Source organism: Podarcis muralis, chromosome 15 (assembly GCF_964188315.1).
Source record: "Podarcis muralis chromosome 15, rPodMur119.hap1.1, whole genome shotgun sequence".
NCBI classification, from domain to species: domain Eukaryota; kingdom Metazoa; phylum Chordata; class Lepidosauria; order Squamata; family Lacertidae; genus Podarcis; species Podarcis muralis.
Genome location: NC_135669.1, coordinates 28,647,971 through 28,666,247, shown reverse-complemented (window position 1 = coordinate 28,666,247; position 18,277 = coordinate 28,647,971). Strand labels below are relative to the sequence as shown.

At 46.7% G+C, this 18,277-nt stretch overlaps 1 protein-coding gene across 5 annotated transcripts in view; it reads left to right on the top strand.

Moving 5' to 3' along the window:
- Positions 1-18,277, top strand: part of FLI1 (Fli-1 proto-oncogene, ETS transcription factor) — a 117,556-nt gene that overhangs the window by 54,061 nt on the left and 45,218 nt on the right. The window lies entirely within an intron of this gene.

The following is an 18,277-nucleotide window of genomic DNA, read 5'->3' as shown; positions in this document are numbered from 1 at the left end:
AAGACATCTGATAAGTGGCTTCACGCACACGGCAATTTCTTCTAGTTCCCCAACATTTCCCTTACTGTCAGTTTCCACACTATATTTGAGATTCTGGAATTATAGTGGAATATAGTGCTTATTTCCATATCATTTGCTTCCAGGAAAAAAAAAAATCCATTTGTGAATCCCATGGAACTGAAAACAGGTTGATTAGCATGGGAATTTGCAAATAGCTAATTTCTCATGCACCTCTAGTCATTGTGAGTGACCTCACAGTCTATTGCTCTGCCTAGGGCTCACTTTGAGGTCATGTGACCTGGATGGTGGAACTTAGATCACTGACGACTCCTTGAGTTCTTGATGGAAGATAGGTGGGAAATAAACATTATAAAAATAAATAGAGAAATAAATATTGTGGTTTTAGGGTGGGCTCAATGGGTAGTCCCAATTCCAAGAGCATTTAAAATATATTTGCAAAAGAACAGATGTGGGGAAAACAGAAAAACTCTTTCATATCCTTTATGTCCCCATAGAGGCCTCGTTTATTAGTTCATTGACCTTTGCCACAGCTCTGCCTCCCTACACAACTGTTGAAATTCTAATGCAGAGATATATATGCATTTTGGTTACCATGATCACACCCATGCATGCAGAACCATCACATCTGGGCGACCTAGATGCCAATTTTGGCATCCTTCGGCTTATCATTTTCCCCAACTTTTAGTTCTCCACCTTCCCACATCAGTTTTCAATTTTAAAAATCCTCATGAAAAATTATTAGCATTTTCGTGCATTCCCCCCCTAATAATAATCACATTTTTTTGTATGCAATTCTGACTAATATACACATTTTTGCAGGGCATTTCCCCATTTTTGTATGCTGTTTTTACTAATATATGCATTTTCACGCACACTTTACCCTTGCATCTAATTGCCTTGCAAGTTTTGGAGATGTGAAAGATTCAGTGAATGGCGGGTGTTATTTAAGTCCTGTTAAAGAGCTCAGCTTGTGTATAGTTTCAGAAAGTGTGGATCAGGATTAGGGCTGCATTTTCAGTGCAAACTGGATTTAATTTCGCCCTAGGTGTGGAACTCGGGCTGCAATCCTAGACATAACTTTCCTGGGGCTTACATCTGAGTAGGCACCGTCAGCTGTGCAAAGAAGTAGACAGTTGGCAGCAAGTGAAAGGGTTACGTGAGCCACACTCCCATTCTCGCCTATTCTACAATGGGGGGAAATCTCCTGGCATTTCTCCCCAACAACTGGAAGACTTGGCAGAGAGCTGAATGTTGGCTCTCTTATGCTCAAAGCAAGAATTGTCTCCACAGGCACGTCAATGGGCTCCCCTTGCTGGGGCTGGTGGGCAGCTGAGTCCAGCAGCATTGGACAACACTACATTGATGGGAGAAGATCTTGTATGGAAACATATTAGAATCATAGAATTGTAGGGCTGAGAGGAACCCCAATTCTGTAATGAAGGGTTCGTGGCTCAAGAATCCCTGGCAGATGGTCACCCAATTTCGGGCAATATGCTTCACCATCCAGCTTTCTCTGACCAAGTCAGCAGTCTTGCACCAACTGTTACAACAGGAATCTTACGTGTTTTATTACTGATTGCAGATTTTTGTGATTGCAAATTTTGAGGTCAACACCTAAACCAGTGTGTCAAATGGAGTTTTCTCTCATTTCCCTGAGTGCAGTCATCCCTTTTTCATCTTCGGTCTGCGTTACTCATATCAAGACTGTGCTCAAAGCTGCAAAATCCCCATGAATGTGAAATGCCAACCGATTTCCTATACTCATTGCACCCAGACGTAGGAGGAATAGGATGCAGAGTTTGGGCACAAAGAGCATTGAAGTGTTTAGGTTTGCATTCAAGCCTCTGCCTTGCAAAACCTTTGAGGGAAACCTGAATAGGACTCCATCTGTTCTGCTTGCTTGTAATTATTATTTATTGCATTTGTATCTCACCTTTTTCTCCAAGGAGTGCAAGGTGGTGTACACAGTTCTCCCCCGCCTCATTTAATCCCCACAACAACCTTGTGAGGTAGGTCAGGTTGAGAGGCAGTGACTGTTGGCCCAGGATGACCCAGTGAGCTTCATGGCTGAGTGGGATTTGAACCCTGGTCTCTGCCAGGTCCTAGTCTGACCCTCTAACCACTACACCACCCTGCCTCTCTTTATGCCCTCCAAAAGCTCAGGATAGCCTCCATGATTATCCCTCTCACTCTGTCCTCACAATAACTTTGTGAGGTCGGCTAGGGTATGCATGAGTGGCCGACCCAAAGTCACCTTCTAAGCTGCCTGCCTGAGCCTGGATTTGAACCCTTGGCTCAATGAATACTTTAAGCAGAAGCCCTTACGCATTCAGCTGGAATGGTTTTTTGTTTGTTTGTTTTTAATTGTTTTCATTAAAGATTTTCTTAGCTTATGAAAGTTACATGCATTGTCTCTATTTTCAGATCGTAAAATCCTTTCTACAGATCAGTTATATTCGATGTGAGACTTTAATGTTGAGGAAATGGAGCAATAACAACTTCACCCTTTCAGACAAAATAACCGTGATCAAAACATGATCGCCCTCCCAAAATTAACCTCCCTATTCCAAACCCTCCCAAGCTGGATTCCCCCAACCTACCTCCATAAATGGCAGCGGGGGGAAACTACACTTGTTTATTTTCTCACACAAAAAACCCAAGGCTAAACTGAAATGAAAATGTTCTTCAGTTGTTTCTGGAAAGCACAACAAAGGGTGTGCCTGTTGCATCCCAACAAAGATGCTGTTCTGCAGAACTAGGACATCGGGAAGATTTTGTACCCCGTGATCACTGCAGGATCTCTGGAGTGGATCTTTCCCTTGAAGGGAAACTGGTTTATTGCTCTGACCATTGCCCCACCCTCTTTAGAAGTGAACGACACATTGCTGTGTTAACTTTGGGTCTGTGCCCAGCATGGTCTGAACTCCCCCCCCAACCAACCAACATTCCATCCCAGCCTGCGACCCACCAAGCCCCTCCAGGGGACACCCTTTTGCTCTTTTGGAGATTGGAACATTAATGAATCTTTTTTGTGGAAAATGAGATCAGCCAAGCCCGCCTCCCCCGACAGAAGTTTCGGCGGCTTGAAGCTGGATTTTCAATCCCCCACGGTGCGATTGGGACTGACAAAGAAAATAGCTTGATGTAATCCCATTGAGATGTTTTTGTTGGAATGCCACGAGAGGACTCGTTCGCAACGTGCACACACACAAAAAGAAAGTCTATACTCCTGCCACCGCGACACACACTCGCAGAAGTGCGTGGAGGCAAACCGGCCAGCGTGGAGCTGAAGGCTGGACTGGGTGTGGAAAGAAAACACAGACGCTTGCCAGCCCAGTGGGGGCAGCAGATTTGGGCTGGGCTGCCAAATGTGGGGGGCCAGTCAGGGGAGAGACGCAGAGGAGTTCAAGAGAAGGACATATTTGTGGAGGAGGCCAACCAGTGGATTGCTAAATAACTCGAGGTGGGCAGCACTAATATTGTCCACCGCAGGGCACAGCTGAAAAGACAAATGATGGTTTCCTCCTCTTTCCCCAAAGAGAGGGATGGAGATGGCTTGGAATAATTCGTGGTGGTATATTCATCACACAGTTTTCTCTCATGGACAGACCCAGGGGACGGTTGCTGGATCAGGGCAATGGCCCATCTAGCCCAGCATTCTGTTCTCACAGTGGCTGGCCAGATGCCTGCAGGAAGTCAGCAAGCAGGATTCATGGACAAGAGTACTCTCTCCTGTCTATGGGTGCCAATTTGAATAAAATGGGGGGGGAGGTAAGCTCTGCCCCACACAATCAATCATAAGATGTCATTTGAATGGCAATGCCCATTAATTTTGGGGGAGGGCCATCCTCCTCAAATATTTTATAGGGTGGTCCCAAAGGGACCTCAGCCGCTAGGCATTGGCTCCTATGGTTTCCACAAATGGTATTCAGAAGCATTGCTGTCTTTAACTGTGAAGGCAGAGCATAGCCATCGTGGCTAATAGCCATTGACATACCTTCCAACGTTTCGCCAAGAAAATAGGGAGGACCCATTCCATAACGATAATTTTACTATTCGTACCCCACACATCTTACTGGGTTGCCCCAGCTACTCTGAGTGGCTTCCAATATATGTAAAAACATAATAAAGCATTAAACATTTTTTTTCAACTTCCCTATACAGGATTGCCTTCATATGGCTTGGGGATCAGATAACTCCATGCCCTCCAACATTTCGCCAATGAAAATAGGAACATCCTAAGGAAAAGGGGGACATTCTGGGATCAAATCAGAAATCAGGGTGGCTTCTCTAAATCAGGGACGTTCCTGGAAAGTAGGGACAACTTGGAAGGTCTGCATTGATAGCCTTCTCCACCCCTTGAAAGCACCTTAGAAGGGTGTTCTTTCAAAGAATTCTAGGCCCTGTTGTTGAAGGTTGGTAGTAATGGTAACTCCAAGAGGTGGAATACTACAGTTCCCAGAATCCTCTGAGGGAAAGAATGAGCTTTGGAAGTGATTTAAAGGGATAGTGTGTGCACAACCTCAGTCTTTCTTCAGGGACATCATCAGTCAAAAAACAACACATTGCATCATGTACAGAAGACAACAGGAAGCCAATGGGATTGTTGGAGCAGTGGTGGCATGTGTTGTAACTTGTAACCCTCTGGTATTACATGCCCCCAGCAGGAGACAAGCTGCTGAACATGTTACATGAATTCACAGCACCAGGAAGCTGCCATGACAAAGATCTTCAGGGTTTAGGCAGGAGTCAAAACCAGCACTTTGAATTGCTCTGGTGAACGACCTGGCCGCTGAATTCTGCACTAGGTGAAGTTTCCGAACCATCTTCAGAGGCAGTCCTATGTATAGCGCATTGCTGTAATCTAACCTTGAGGTTACCAGAGTGTAGACAACAGTAGTTAGGCTACCCCTGTCCAGATAGGGGCGTAGCTGGGCCACCAGCCGAAGCTGATGGAAGGCACTCTGGGCCACTGAGGCCACCTGAGCCTCGAGCGACAGCAAAGGATCCAGGAGGACCCCCATGCTATGAACCTCTCGACAGAGGGCAACCTCTGCAACCAAAGCAATTTCTGTGCCAAAACCGGGTCTAAAACCCAATTGAAATGGATCCGAAAATCCGTTTCTTCCAAAAGCACCTGGATTTGGTCTGCAACCACTCTTTCCTGAACCTTGCTCAGGAAAGGAAGATTAGCAACTGACTTGTAGTTAGTTAGGTTTTCCGAATCCAGGAAAGGTTTCTTAAGGAGTGGTTTTAGCACTGCGTCCTTCAAACAGACAGGGATCACCCCCTCTCCTAAAGAGGCATTGATCATCTCCCTGGCCCAGCCACCTGTTCCCTCCCTGCTGGTTTTTACCAGCCAAGAGGGGCAAGGGGCTAGAGCGCTAGTGGTCACCCTGACCGATACAAGCACTGTGTCCACATCCTCAAGCCTTACCAGCTGAGCCTGAATCTTTAACTGGGCCTGCAAACATCCTCAAATTGCATTCTTTCTCTTCCTGAGAGTTTTTCTTTAGGCAGTCCTATTTGTTTTTGATTGTCCCCCCCTCCCCTTTAGTCTTCAATAAAACATCTCATGCTGGAAGTGAATGTTTTGGTGTTTGAACCAGACTCTATCAGCAACACCTTGTGAATGTTTCCTAATGGGCTTCCGCTAATTGTTCTGGAAATGGCGTTGGGATAAGGAAACAGGATGTTGCAACACAATGCTTATGAATGTAGGTGGAATAATAGTGTCACGGGTTGGTTTAAGAAAAATAATGAATGGGCATTGCTTGTAGATGGTGGATCAACATGGCAGATTTCAGAAGCGGCTACGTATGTCCCTCAGCTTCTCTGAATGAGTTGTATAGACTGGTGGTTTCCCAACTGTGTTCCTGGGGAACATTTTGTTCCTGGTTGAGAAGATCAGTCATCACGGACAAGATTCCCTGGGAGATAGGATGTCCAATACTGCTGGCCTTTTGTTATAATGGTCAACCCACAAGGTAGCACTGGGTTAGTTTTAAGGCAAATTTTCATTTCATCTAGTGTGGGATGGGATTCAAAATTCAGTAACTGAGCACATGTTTGCATGTGTGCTGGTCCCGTGGGTTACCCGAGAGGCGAGGTCCAAGTTCGGTCCATGGTCAAAAGTGCAACATGGAGGCAGTCCATAGTAGCTGGAGCTGGGTGCAGGGCAGAGAGTCGGGTGAAGTCAGGAACAGGCTTGCAAGCAGGGAGCCAGGGCGGGTCAGGAGCTCAGGCAGGAAAACAGGAGAGGATTCAGGCAGGAACTAGCAACCAACAATGTTGCTCCCGCAACTTGGGACTGGGGCTGGCTGGCTTTTATCTGCCCCGAGGCATAGGGTGGCTCCAATCCTCTGGTGACTCGCCTCTCCTGGCCTGGAGGCAAGCATTCCTCCTGCGGAAACTTAGTTCCCTCCACATCTCTGCCCTGAGCCTCTGCAGCTCAGGAGAGGCTGGAGGGTTACCGGACCCAGAGGTAACCTCAGCTTCCTCTGACGGGGCTGAGAGTGGAGCACCTTCAGGCAATGGGTCCTCCATCACCTCAGGAGCCAGAGCAGACTCAGCTGATGCCTGCACCTGAGGATCCAGCACAGGTGAGGACCCTTCAGGCTCATGCCCCAGCCCTGGCTCAGGTGGTTCTGGAGGTGGGGAATCCTGTGCAGGCTGGGATCCCTCAGGTTCAGCATCCGAGTCCAAATCCCAGGCCATCACAGCATGGATAAAGTCTTAGGTTCAACCCATAATATCTTCTGTTAGTGGTGATGAGGGAGACTTCCAGCTGAGACCTTGAAGAGCCCACTGCCTCTTTGAGTGGACCAGCCTTCCCCTGACCCTCCAGATGTTTGGGATTTTGGTTTCCGTTATCCCTGACCATTGGGCATATTGGCCGGGACTGATGGGAGTTGTGGTCCCACAACATCAGGAGGCACTGGGTTGGCGAAGGCTGGAATAGAGAATACTGGTTGAGATGGGCAAACAGCCTGAACTTCTGGGGGAGTTGTGGTGAGCAGGGGTGTGGTCTCTGAAGCCATCTCTGTGACCTCCATGGTGATTCATGAGTTTCGCCTGACCATTCTCCCGCTGAGGTTGCATGGGTAGCCTCAAGCTTCAGGGCAAAAATTAGCAGAACTGCAATGGGAAAGTGTTTCTGGAAGGATCCATTTGTGTGACTTACTGAGGCAAGAGAAACAACAGCAAATTAGAACCGAGAGTTCCTGCTAGGGTGCCCAGTCAGTGAGCACAAATGTGGAGATCTATGCCCAGGAACTGAATTGGAGTAGCCTATTGATAGATACTGTTAACTGGGGTGAAGAGATAAGTAACTGAAGTAGACATTACGTAGCACTGTGATCCTGACTGATAGAGTAGTAGTTTATTGGAAAATGAAGTTTTAGAATAAGGGTCGAGATCATTTGCAAGGGGGTCGGATAGTTTATAAGAAATCGTTGAGATACTAGTGAAATTCATGGTGGGGTTTGTGGAATATATTTATTAAAGGAATAGTGCAATGTTATTCAAAATGAAGGGATTGTGCAATATGCATAGAAAGCTGTGCTTATTGTGGGTTGTGAACTTTATAGAAGGTCTGGAGGAAGTAACTGTCTATTTGAGGAATGCGATAAATAGATAAATGAAGATGTAACCTATTCAGGGAACCAGTCCTCATTAAGAATAAATCAATACAGAATAAAGATGAGACCGAATATTCACAGAGTGTTAGTGAGTGTCCTCCAGGACATGAAGAATAGGTTTCATAATTTCAGTGATAATATTAAAGGCTTTGAAAAAGGATGAATTAGTAAATAAGAAAAAAAGATAAAATCAGAAATAAAATTAAAACTAAATATGTTTGAGAGAAGTTTTTTTAAAAAAGGATTTTAATCCATAATGGATAAATAAGGTATTTCAGAAAGCAGAAGTACACAGCAAAATTGTCACTGTTATGAGAAAAGTGGAAAAGATGAAGAAGAAAACAGATTCACCGAAGCAGTGAGCGAGATTGATGAACCTTAGATAAGCCATTTAGCGGAAGAAGAAAACGAATCTAGTTGTGCTAACAGTGAGAACAGAGGCACTGAAGAGCTCAGCAAGTTGCTAGAAGAATTATTAGCAACCATCCTAGGAGGAGCATAGCAAGGGTTGTGCAGTAAGTGCGGTCCGCCCCAGGTATCCTCACTGAGGGGGGGGGTGACAAAATGGTGGGCGGCAGTCACCGCGGGGCCTGCAGCGCACCCGAGCCACACATCTCTCCTGGGAGTGAAGTGGTGGCCACTGGTGGAGGAAGAGGCGTGCGGGGGGAGCGCACTGCCCCCGGCAGCGAGATCCCGGCAAGGTGCCATCGCGGCTGCCCCCCACCCACGCTGGGTGCCATGCCCCTATGGGCGGTGTGCCACGCCCCCAGGACGCGTGCCAACCCTGCCCCCACCTGCTCTCCATCCCCCAGTGCTGGAGCATGAAGCTCTGCCAGTGGTGGTGGTTCCCCCTCAGCTGTAGGGCGGTTGAGTGGGAGGAGGCAGGCAGACACCTCAGAGGTGCTGTGGTGCCCCCATGGGTGGCTGGCCCCGCCCCCAGGTGCAGGGCATGTGCGCTGCCCCAGGCGCCCGATCGGCTTTCTCCACCACAGCATCCTAGGAACGAAAGTGGATCATTGTCAGTTGAGCCAAAATATATACCGTATTTTTTGCTCTATAAGACTCACTTTTTCCCTCCTAAAAAGTAAGGGGAAATGTGTGTGCATCTTATGGAGCGAATGCAGGCTGCACAGCTATCCCAGAAGCCAGAACAGCAAGAGGGATTGCTGCTTTCACTGTGCAGCGATCCCTCTTGCTGTTCTGGCTTCGGGATTCAGAATATTTTTTTTCTTGTTTTCCTCCTCCAAAAACTAGGTGCGTCTTATGGTCTGGTGCATCTTATAGAGCGAAAAATACGGTATACAGTGGTACCTCTGGTTGCGAATGGGATCCATTCCAGAGGCCCATTCGCAACATGAAAAGAGCGCAACCCGCAGCGGCACATCTGCACACGTGTGGATTGCGATTTGACGCTTCTGCGCATGCACGTGATGTCATTTAGCGCTTCTGCACATGCACGAGTGGCGAAACTCGGAAGTAAACCTTTCCAGTACTTCCGGGTCGCTGCGGGACGTAACCTAAAAGAACGTAACATGAAGCGGACGTAACATGAGGTATGACTGTACTGGGCCCGTGAAAGTAGGCAAGTCCATGAGGAGGAACCCACAGGTGCTTTGGTCTGGTCTTTTTTCACTCCTGCACAGCACTGAGCAAAGTCCCTAGTCCTCCGTCTGCTCCGCAGGATTTCTCAGTAATCTGGGGCAGGTTTTGGGGGGCTAGGAGGGTCAAGCAGAGGAACCCTGTTGCCTGCTCATGCTAGGTTGGATCTCACACTTAATTTGGTGGGGGTTTTTGAGCATTTCCACTGCTGAAATAATGCTATAGGTAAAGGTCAGATAATCTCCTGCCACACTGGTGTGGTGCACCACACTCTTTGGGAACCACTGCTGTAGATCAATCAGTGTGGAAAAGGGCTGACCCCACAGTGAGGCAGAGGGAGGCAACTGCCTCAGGCAGCCCATTCTGGAGTCCTTGAAGGGCAGCACTTAATTCATTGTTGTGTTTTTACTGCTGTTGGGAAGTTTGTGCCTTGACTTGAGGCGGCGCCATTTGTTTACTTCATTTATCAACAGCTTCCTTTGGGGAAGGGGGTCAGAGGTCAGTGGCAGAGCTCATGTCTTGCAGGCAGAGGGTTCCAGGTTCAATCCCTGCCATGGCTGGAGAGTCTTTCCTGCAAGTCAGTGTGTAGACAGTGCCGACCAAGATGAGCCAATGGCCTGACTCAGTCCAAGGCAGCTTCCTGTGTGCCGTCCTATGAAGCATCTCAAAGCAATTTCGCAACAAAGAATGGCATCTTTAACATAAAAAGTCACAACAAAGCATGCGGCGTATTCACGTATCAAAACAATAGTTAGCTCCTCCAAATGCCTTCCACGCCGGCTCTGCTTCAAGATAGGAAGTTTGGAAATGGCCGGCTTGGTTTTGTTCAAAAGGACATTTGATGTCCGCTGTGGTTCTGCATCTTTTTATTTCCTTCTGATGTGGCATGCTAACAAAAGGTAACCTTCTGACCGGAGAGTCGTCCTTTCATATTCCCCCTCACCCCACATTTGTTTATCCTTTCTGAATGGGGAAATCAAACCGCAGGACCGTCGGACAGAGCGTCTCTCGGTCTGGTTGGGCACGTGGCTAGAGAGGCTTCTAAACTTTCCTGTACCAGGAATAAAAACCAAAGCTTCGGGAAGCGAAAAGGACTTAATGCTCAAGCTTCAGATTAAAGAGAAGCGAACAGGGCTGCAAATGGAGATGGATTTTATTCAGAATGATTTGCCATGTTTCTCAGCCCAACCAGCTCCACCTCAATCGCCTGCCTTCCTCTCCCTCCTCGGAGGAAGTTTAACCCTTCTCATCTCTATGGCTGGCCCTGCCATGGGGCACTGGGAGGCAGTTGCCTCAGGTGGCAGGTGTTGGGCAGTGACAACAGGAGCAGCAGCCCTCCAGCTGTTCTTCTTGAGGACCTTATCCCTTCTGTGGGAGGGGAGAGCTGTGCATGCTCCTCTCACACTAGACTTCTGATGAAGGATGCTACCTAGTCGGTAGTGTCAAAGCAAGATCAAACTGTTAATCCAGTGGGTTTCTATGAACAGATTAGGGGTGGAGAAGGGGAATGCAGCATCTTGACCTTGACCTCAGGTAGCAAAATGTCTTGGGCCAGCCACACAACCGATTAAGACCACTTTGCCTGTGGTGTCTGGGGCAGGGGACAACTTTGGTATTGCAGAGGGGAGGGTTAAATACCCACCGAATCTGCAGTCTCTCTCCCACCCCCCATTGCTCAGCTGATTGGCAGGGAACAACTGATTTGGCAGGAGAAAGGAGACTGCAGCCCACTTGCAGTGAGATGGATGAATGAGGAAAGGGGAAATGCATGGCCATCTTTTGAGCAAATCAGAATAAAGTTTCCATGTCACATAACTTTGGCTGATTAGCAAGAGGGGGACACCACGAGTCACATAAAATTGGGCACTGCCTCGCATGTGTCCTGTGGGCAACTGTTTGCCCACCTTTGAACTAGACACAGAAAGGAAGGACATGCTTCTCAGACAGTACATGCATATTAACTGGAGAATGTGCATATTACCCAGAGAATGTTCAAAAACCTTTTTCAGATGCATGCATTATATCCAAGGCCTGTTGGAGACTGTGTCTGTTGACTGGATAATGTATAAAATGTTGTTGAGATATTAATGATCCTCATTCCTTTTTTGGAGACTATGTACACTGACTGGGAAATGTGCACAATTCCCTCTATGGGGCATGTTAAATGTGCATAACGGCCAGTTGTAGACCCTCCAAGTGTCCCTATTTTCCAGGGATAGTCCCGGATTTACAGAAGCTGTCCCAGTTTCTGATTTGAACCTGGAATGTCCTGCTTTTCCTTAGGACATCCCTATTTTCATTGGATAACTGTTGGAGGGTATAGTAGGATGTTCCTGTTTCCGTCGGATAAATGTTGGACGGTATGGAGTTATCCAACCCCAGAGTCATCTGAAGGCAGCCCTGTATAGGGAAGATTATTTTTTAATGTTTAATGTTTTATTATGTTATGTATTTGGGAAGCCACCCAGAGTGGCTGGGGCAACCCAGTCAGACAAGTGGTGTATAAATAGTACAGTTATTATTATGGAATAGGACATCCCTATTTTCATTGGAGAAATGTTGGAGGCTATGCAGTTGTTTATGCACATTAGCAACTTCACAGGCATTGTACCCAACTGTGCACTTCATTTAACCTCTCAACTTCGCATGCAAGACAAAACCTCTTAGCAAAATTCAATATATTGTTGGGAGGGAAGAGTGAATTCTGTTGCACGAGCAGAAGTCTGGCCTGCTCACATGCAGAAGGTGTTGGATACTATTACTACCTTGTCGTGGATGCTTTAGTTGAGATACCTGGAGGTTGCAGGAGGTTGGATTAGAACCAGGCACATCCAACAGGTAGATCGTGATCTAACAGTAGATCACTGGACGTCTGTGGTAGATCACTGGTAGATCACTGGCTCCTCCCAAAGAAGCTCAACAACTTTGTTGGCTCCCCTAAAAAAAGCTCAACATTTTTGCCCTGCACCCCAAAGAAAGAAACGGGGCTTACCTCCCCCCTAAAAAAGCTCTACATCTGTGACCTGAAACCCAAAAAGGGGGTAGATCACCACCAGCTTTTAATTCTGTGAGTAGATCACAGTCTCCAGTCTCTTGGGAGTTGGCCACCCCTGGATTAGATGATCCTTGGGGTTCCTTCCAACTCTATGATTCCATCTTCCCCTCCAGGTTGCTAGCATTTTGTGGGAGGGATTCAGAAATTTAGGTTTGCGAAATTAGGGTAAAGCTTTCACACCAGCACAACTAATTTACTTAAAAAAAAACAAAAAAACAAAAAAACACCAAACTGGTTTTTTTGTGGTTAGGAAAGTGATGCAGAAATGCAGCCCAAGGTGAATGAATAACGAAAGGGGAGGTGCATGGCCACCATGTGAGCAAATCAGAATAAAGTCTCCTTGCCATATAACATTTGCTTTAACCAGAAAGAATGCTCAGTGGTGAGCAAACATAGTCTAACCTCTCTGTATGTTTTGTGCAAGAAAGTAGCAGGATGAAGTCTCAGTGAACAAGTCACCTGTAGCAGCCCCTTCCTCCAAAGACCTATAGGGTTCATGACTTCCCTCCTTTTCTTGCGCTTTAAATTCTGGCTGCAAGGGAGACAGAAAGTAGAGAAAGCTGCTGCTTTCTGCAATGCAACGTGCTTCACTTATTTATTCGTCGAGGAAGTGGTTTGGTTTGCAAAGTAGCCAGTTCTTGAAACCATCTTCTCCCTGGCCCCGAGCATCTCCAGCTGAAAAGACCATAAAACCTGCTAAAACAATATTTACAACTGTGTCTGCAATATGCGACTGTGTATTTATAGCCTTGGGTCAATGCTGACAAATAGGGATGCCTAATTATTTCCCCCCAAAATGAAAGGAACAACAGGAGAGAGGGAGGGAGGGAGTGGGGAGAGAGAAAGCGAATCAATGCAATCACGCTTTGAGAGAGAGAGAGAGAGAGAGAGAGAGAGAGAGAGAGAGAGAGAAAACATGCTTCTCCCCCCCCCCCCCGCCCCGGTCTGGTCTGTGGGCAATTGAGCGGCGCTGTAAATTGTTATGTACATACCAGATGTAAGTGAGCATTAAGGGGAAAGTGGGGCGTATTTGGTGGAAGAGGCAAGACTCGGAGTCTTGAACTGATTTGCCAGCTTGGATCAATCCAGCACCAGGCCCAGGTGGTTCTTGTTGGGATTAGCATGACAAGTTTAGCCCGGCTGCCAAATCAGCTGCAACGGTTTTGGCTGCCTCTGCTCTGCTGCTCCAAAACAAGAACAGAGCGCAGAAGACTCTCCTGCACGGGAGGCTTTTCAGCAGAGGTTGGATGGCCATTGGTCAAGGGTGCTTTAAGCTGCCATTCCTGCCTTGCAGGGGGTTGGACCAGGTGACCCTCAGGCGTCCCTTCCAACTCTACAATTCTGTGATTAATAAGGGATGTGTGTGTGTGTGTGTGAGTGAGTGTGTGTGTGCTTGTTTTAATTGTCTGTTTATGGATTTATTTCGAACCATTTTGCGTTCACTCTACAGGCCTCCCTCCTTCTCCTAAGAATATGCCTGAGCATCATTCCTGCATTGCAGGGAGTTGGACTAGGTGACATATTTGCTTCCTTCCAACTCTACAATTTGCTGATTCTATGATCAGGGCTAGGAGAGATTTACAGGGATGGGATGGACAGTGGATGGAAAATGGCAGCCTTACAGAAGTGAAACGGGTTTCAGAAGGAAGAGCTGAATGTTGCTCAGCTGGTTGGTTTTTTGCTTTTTTTAAAAAAAGTGTGGTAAGATCTGTCTGTATACTCTGGACCAGCTCTGCACATCTCATGACCTACTGAGCTGATGAATCTAGATGAGTGGCCCTGCCAGATGGTTGCCAATGTCAAGGCTGCTGCCTTTGCAGTCCCAACAAGACCAGGAGTTTTAAAGGAATTTTAAAAAGCAGCAGCAACAACAACAACAGCAACCAGGCCATATTTTTCCACCTTCAACATGACTGCGATGTTGGGGGGATATTTTCCTGGCATAAAGATGAAGCAACAAGGAATGCTTTGCCTGTTTCACTGCTGGGAAGGTGAGGTGGACACTTACGCATTGTCAAAAAAGAGGAGGCTGTATCCAACCCGATTTGCCCGATTCAGAGTAGACCCATTGGCATTAACAGGCACAGCTAATGTAGGGCCATTAATTTAAGTGGTCTCTTCTGATTAGAAGCTGGCTCAGGAAACGCATCCCCCCCCCCAATAAAAGTCAAATGATGATACAGATTTGCATAGATTCTGCACAGGGGCGCCAACTTGGGCCCCAGGTTGTGGGTGCCCAATGGCACCCATGACATAGTGTGATGTCATGATGTTGTGATGTCAAGACATCATGTTACATCAATGCGCTGCAGCAGCCCTTCTGAGGACTGGCAGGGCCTCTGACGTGATCTCCGAGGCCTTGCACATCTTCCCCCGTGACTTCTGGGAAGGGCCTCTGACGTGACTTTCAGTAGAAGCCAGAAGTTGCATCGGAGCCTGTGCTGTAGACCCACAATTTTTTGTGTGGGTGCCTTGGCCCCTAGGGCCCCTGTAGTTTGTGCCTATGATTCTGCATATTTAGACCTGGATCTAGGTGTGGTTGGAGAGTAAGGGCCTGTTGAGAGGTAAGGGATTATTCCCCCTCCATACTAATGGAGCCGTGCTGATGTGAATGGCTTTTGTGGGGTGGAGGAGGAAAGAGTTGTGAAAAGCACCACCACAACTCCACTGTGCTTGAAAATGGTAATATGAAACTCCCCGGCTGGAGCTGATGTCCAGAACATCTGGAGGGCAGCAGGTTGGCTAAGGCTGCTCTAAAACATTTTGACTGTCTATTTTTAAGGGTTATCCTTTTCTCTCTTTTTTTGTCGGTTTGTTCTTCACTTCCTCTGTTTCAGCAGATGTGCTTTGGTATGACGTCAGCTGGACGTTGGCTCCCAAATTGCAATCTGGCCAACACTTGATTCAAGGAGTCGTTTCAAAACACAGCTCAAAATTGCTTGGGCGGATTCTTCCTCAGAGGACTCCTTTTGCCCTGAGAGGCATTCAGAAGTTTCAAAGTCAGGCCTGTTATTGTGAAGCAACAATCCCTGACAATGTGAGCCAGCCACCCCCTATATCTGATGGACTTAAGTGGTTCCCAAGTCAGTTGTGCGGAAGTCTTCGCCCCACCCAGGTCTGCAGGCTGCAGATAAAAACTCTGTCGTGCTTTCCTTGATTGCTTAGTCTGAGATGAAAGAGAAGTGAGTTAAGAGCCCCAATCTGAATTATTCCCAGGGCTTTCTCACTTCCCTCTGAGTTCCCTTTAGCTCATCTGCTGCCTCCTGTGTGTAGTGCACTTATTCCACTGGAATATATTCTCTAACCTTCCAAAACTAAGAGCATCATCGGCCACTTATCGCCAGGGATGGAGAAAACCACCAATTTTCTCTTTTCTCAGGTTTCTTATATTTTCAGTCTTCACCTTAGTCCACCCCATTTCTGCATCAGTTGGTAGGCAAAAACTGGCAAGCATTTTTGTGAGTATTTTTCCCTCAATGTGTGCATTTTGCAAACACTTCCCCAGAACGTCACATCTTTGTGTACATTTGTCTCAACAGTGTATGTATTTTTGGTATGCCCAAGCTTTTGCCTAAAATAATGCATTTTGGGACACAGTTTTTTTGGCTGGAGAACTAAACAAGCGCAATAAATAAACTTGAGCTGACAATTCGGAGAAGTGCGAATTTTGAAGGTTAGCAGCAACTGAGTTCACTTATTGGTTCATGAAGTGCACCTTGCGTAGATTGGCAATAAAATGTGAATGGAATAAGAATCTCCCCACACCTTCCATGTGGTTGGTTTCCCTTTGGAATAGCTGTATGTAGACAGGAAACATGCATAATATGGCCCAGAGTGCAGAATTCAGTCTTCAATGAGTTTCAGTTTTGTTTATTTAAATTGAACGGTAAATTTATTTCTCCTATGACAGTCATCAAGTGTTTACGCCTGCAACCAAGTATCAGAAGCCAGACGTTGATGGTGCTTGGATGTGTGGGTACAGTGGTCAGTGAATGGGGGCTTCAGCACCCCAATCAACTCTTTGCCCCTCCCCATCGCTAGCAAAAATAGACTAAATTGTGCCAGTTTTTATAACAAATTTAGGTCGCAGGATTCAACCTTCCTGGATGAAGAATGCTTTAGAGCAGGATCTTAATCCTTTGCGAGGTGAATTGTACACACAGCCAAGGAGCTAGGATAACAAGATGTCTAGATTTCAGGCTTTCAAAATTTGGTGTTGCGTTGGAAAACTCTAAGGACCCTTGGGTGGTTTCCTAGAAAGGATTGCTTGCTCTTGGAGATTAGACTATTTTTGCTGTTGTTTCGTAATCTACAAAAAATGTACATGCACAGGTGTGTCGCAGTGAGCTGCCACAAAAGGGGGAGAATTATCTGTAGCTCTGGTTGACCAGCTGGTGATATGTTTGCTTCTTCCACCTCATCCAGCACCTTCTACTTGTTTTCTGTATGAATTCTTTCCATATCTCTGTGAGCTCTTAAGGTGTTTTTCCTAGTGACGCCCCACAATCGTCTCCCTATCCCTGCAGCCATAAAAGCGGCCGTCTTCTGTAGCGCCATGCAGCTGTCTTGGGGGGGGGCAAGGGGTTGGGGCGTGGTGCTGACAGTCCCAGGAACCTGGGCTATGCTCAGCTTGGCCACAGACAGAGCCCACAGCAATGTGCCAGGAATGCAGATCTACAAAATGGGGGAAAGCTAGAGAGCTGGCTCTCCACCAAGGGCAATAAAAGGCAAGAGGCAAGCACAAGGCCCCTCTCTCAAGTTCAGTCTGGCCAGCTTTACAAAGATCAGGACAGGCCATTGTGTTGCAGGGAAGGAACTTGCCTAGGTTGCTTCTAGCCTGACTGGGCGATAGAAGCCTCTTGATCTGCTGCTGTAGATTACTGAAGGAGCCCAGCGTGTACCATAGAATTGTAAAGCTGGCAGGGACCCGAAGGGTCCCTTCTTAAATTTTGATGCCCAAAATTGGACACAATATTCCAGGTGTGGTCTGACCAAGCAGGATAGAACGGGACTATTACTTCCCTTCATCTGGACACTATACTTCTGTTGATGCAGCCTATAATAGCATTAGCTATTTTGCTGCTGCATCACACTGTTGACTCATGTTAAGCTTGTGGCTCACCTAGACCCCTAGATCCTTTTCATATGTACTGCTAGTATGCCAGGTGTTCCTCATCTTATATTTGTGCATCTGGTTCTTCCTGCCTAAGTGCAGAACCTTACATCTGTCCCTACTGAAATTCATTTTCTTAGCTTGGGCCCACTTCTCCAGTCTGTAAAGGTCATTTTGAATTCTGATTCAGTCTTCTGCGGCATTAGCCACCCCTCTCAGTTTGGTGCCATCTTCAAATTTGACGAGCATCTTTAATATTTGTTGCTGCATCTCCTTTGAGTATTTGGATGTTTACAAAGGTTGTCCAGGATTTTCAAAATGCTCAACTTGCAGACACTGAGAGTCACCAGAGTTGGGGCTTCCATCATAGCACAGCACATTCTATGCATTAGCATTTTCCAGTGTGAGGTGAATCTTCTGCCATAAGCAGCCTTCTGGATATGAAGCCATGCCAAACAAAAGGGCTGCTACTGTCATGGGGCCTGATTGACCAAACTGCCTCCACCAAGTGGGTTTTCATATGTCTCAGCCCTCAGTCAGGATGGGCTAAACTGTTGATTTTGGGTTCTTTCAGTTTCTCATTCTTCCAATCTCAAATTGCAAATTTGCAGTTTCAATTTCCAATATTTCAGTTTGCGGGGCGGGGAACACACACACATCCGCACCAGCATTTTGGTGTAGATTTCTTCTAATTTTTGCAAACTGTTTCCCCTGATAAAAATGCTGTGGGTTTTCGTTGTTGTTTGTTTTTCTATTTTGACTAATATACGGTAAATGATACTGATGGTGATGATAGCAGCAGCAACAATTTAATTTAATTTTTTATACCCTGCCCATCTAGCTGGGTTC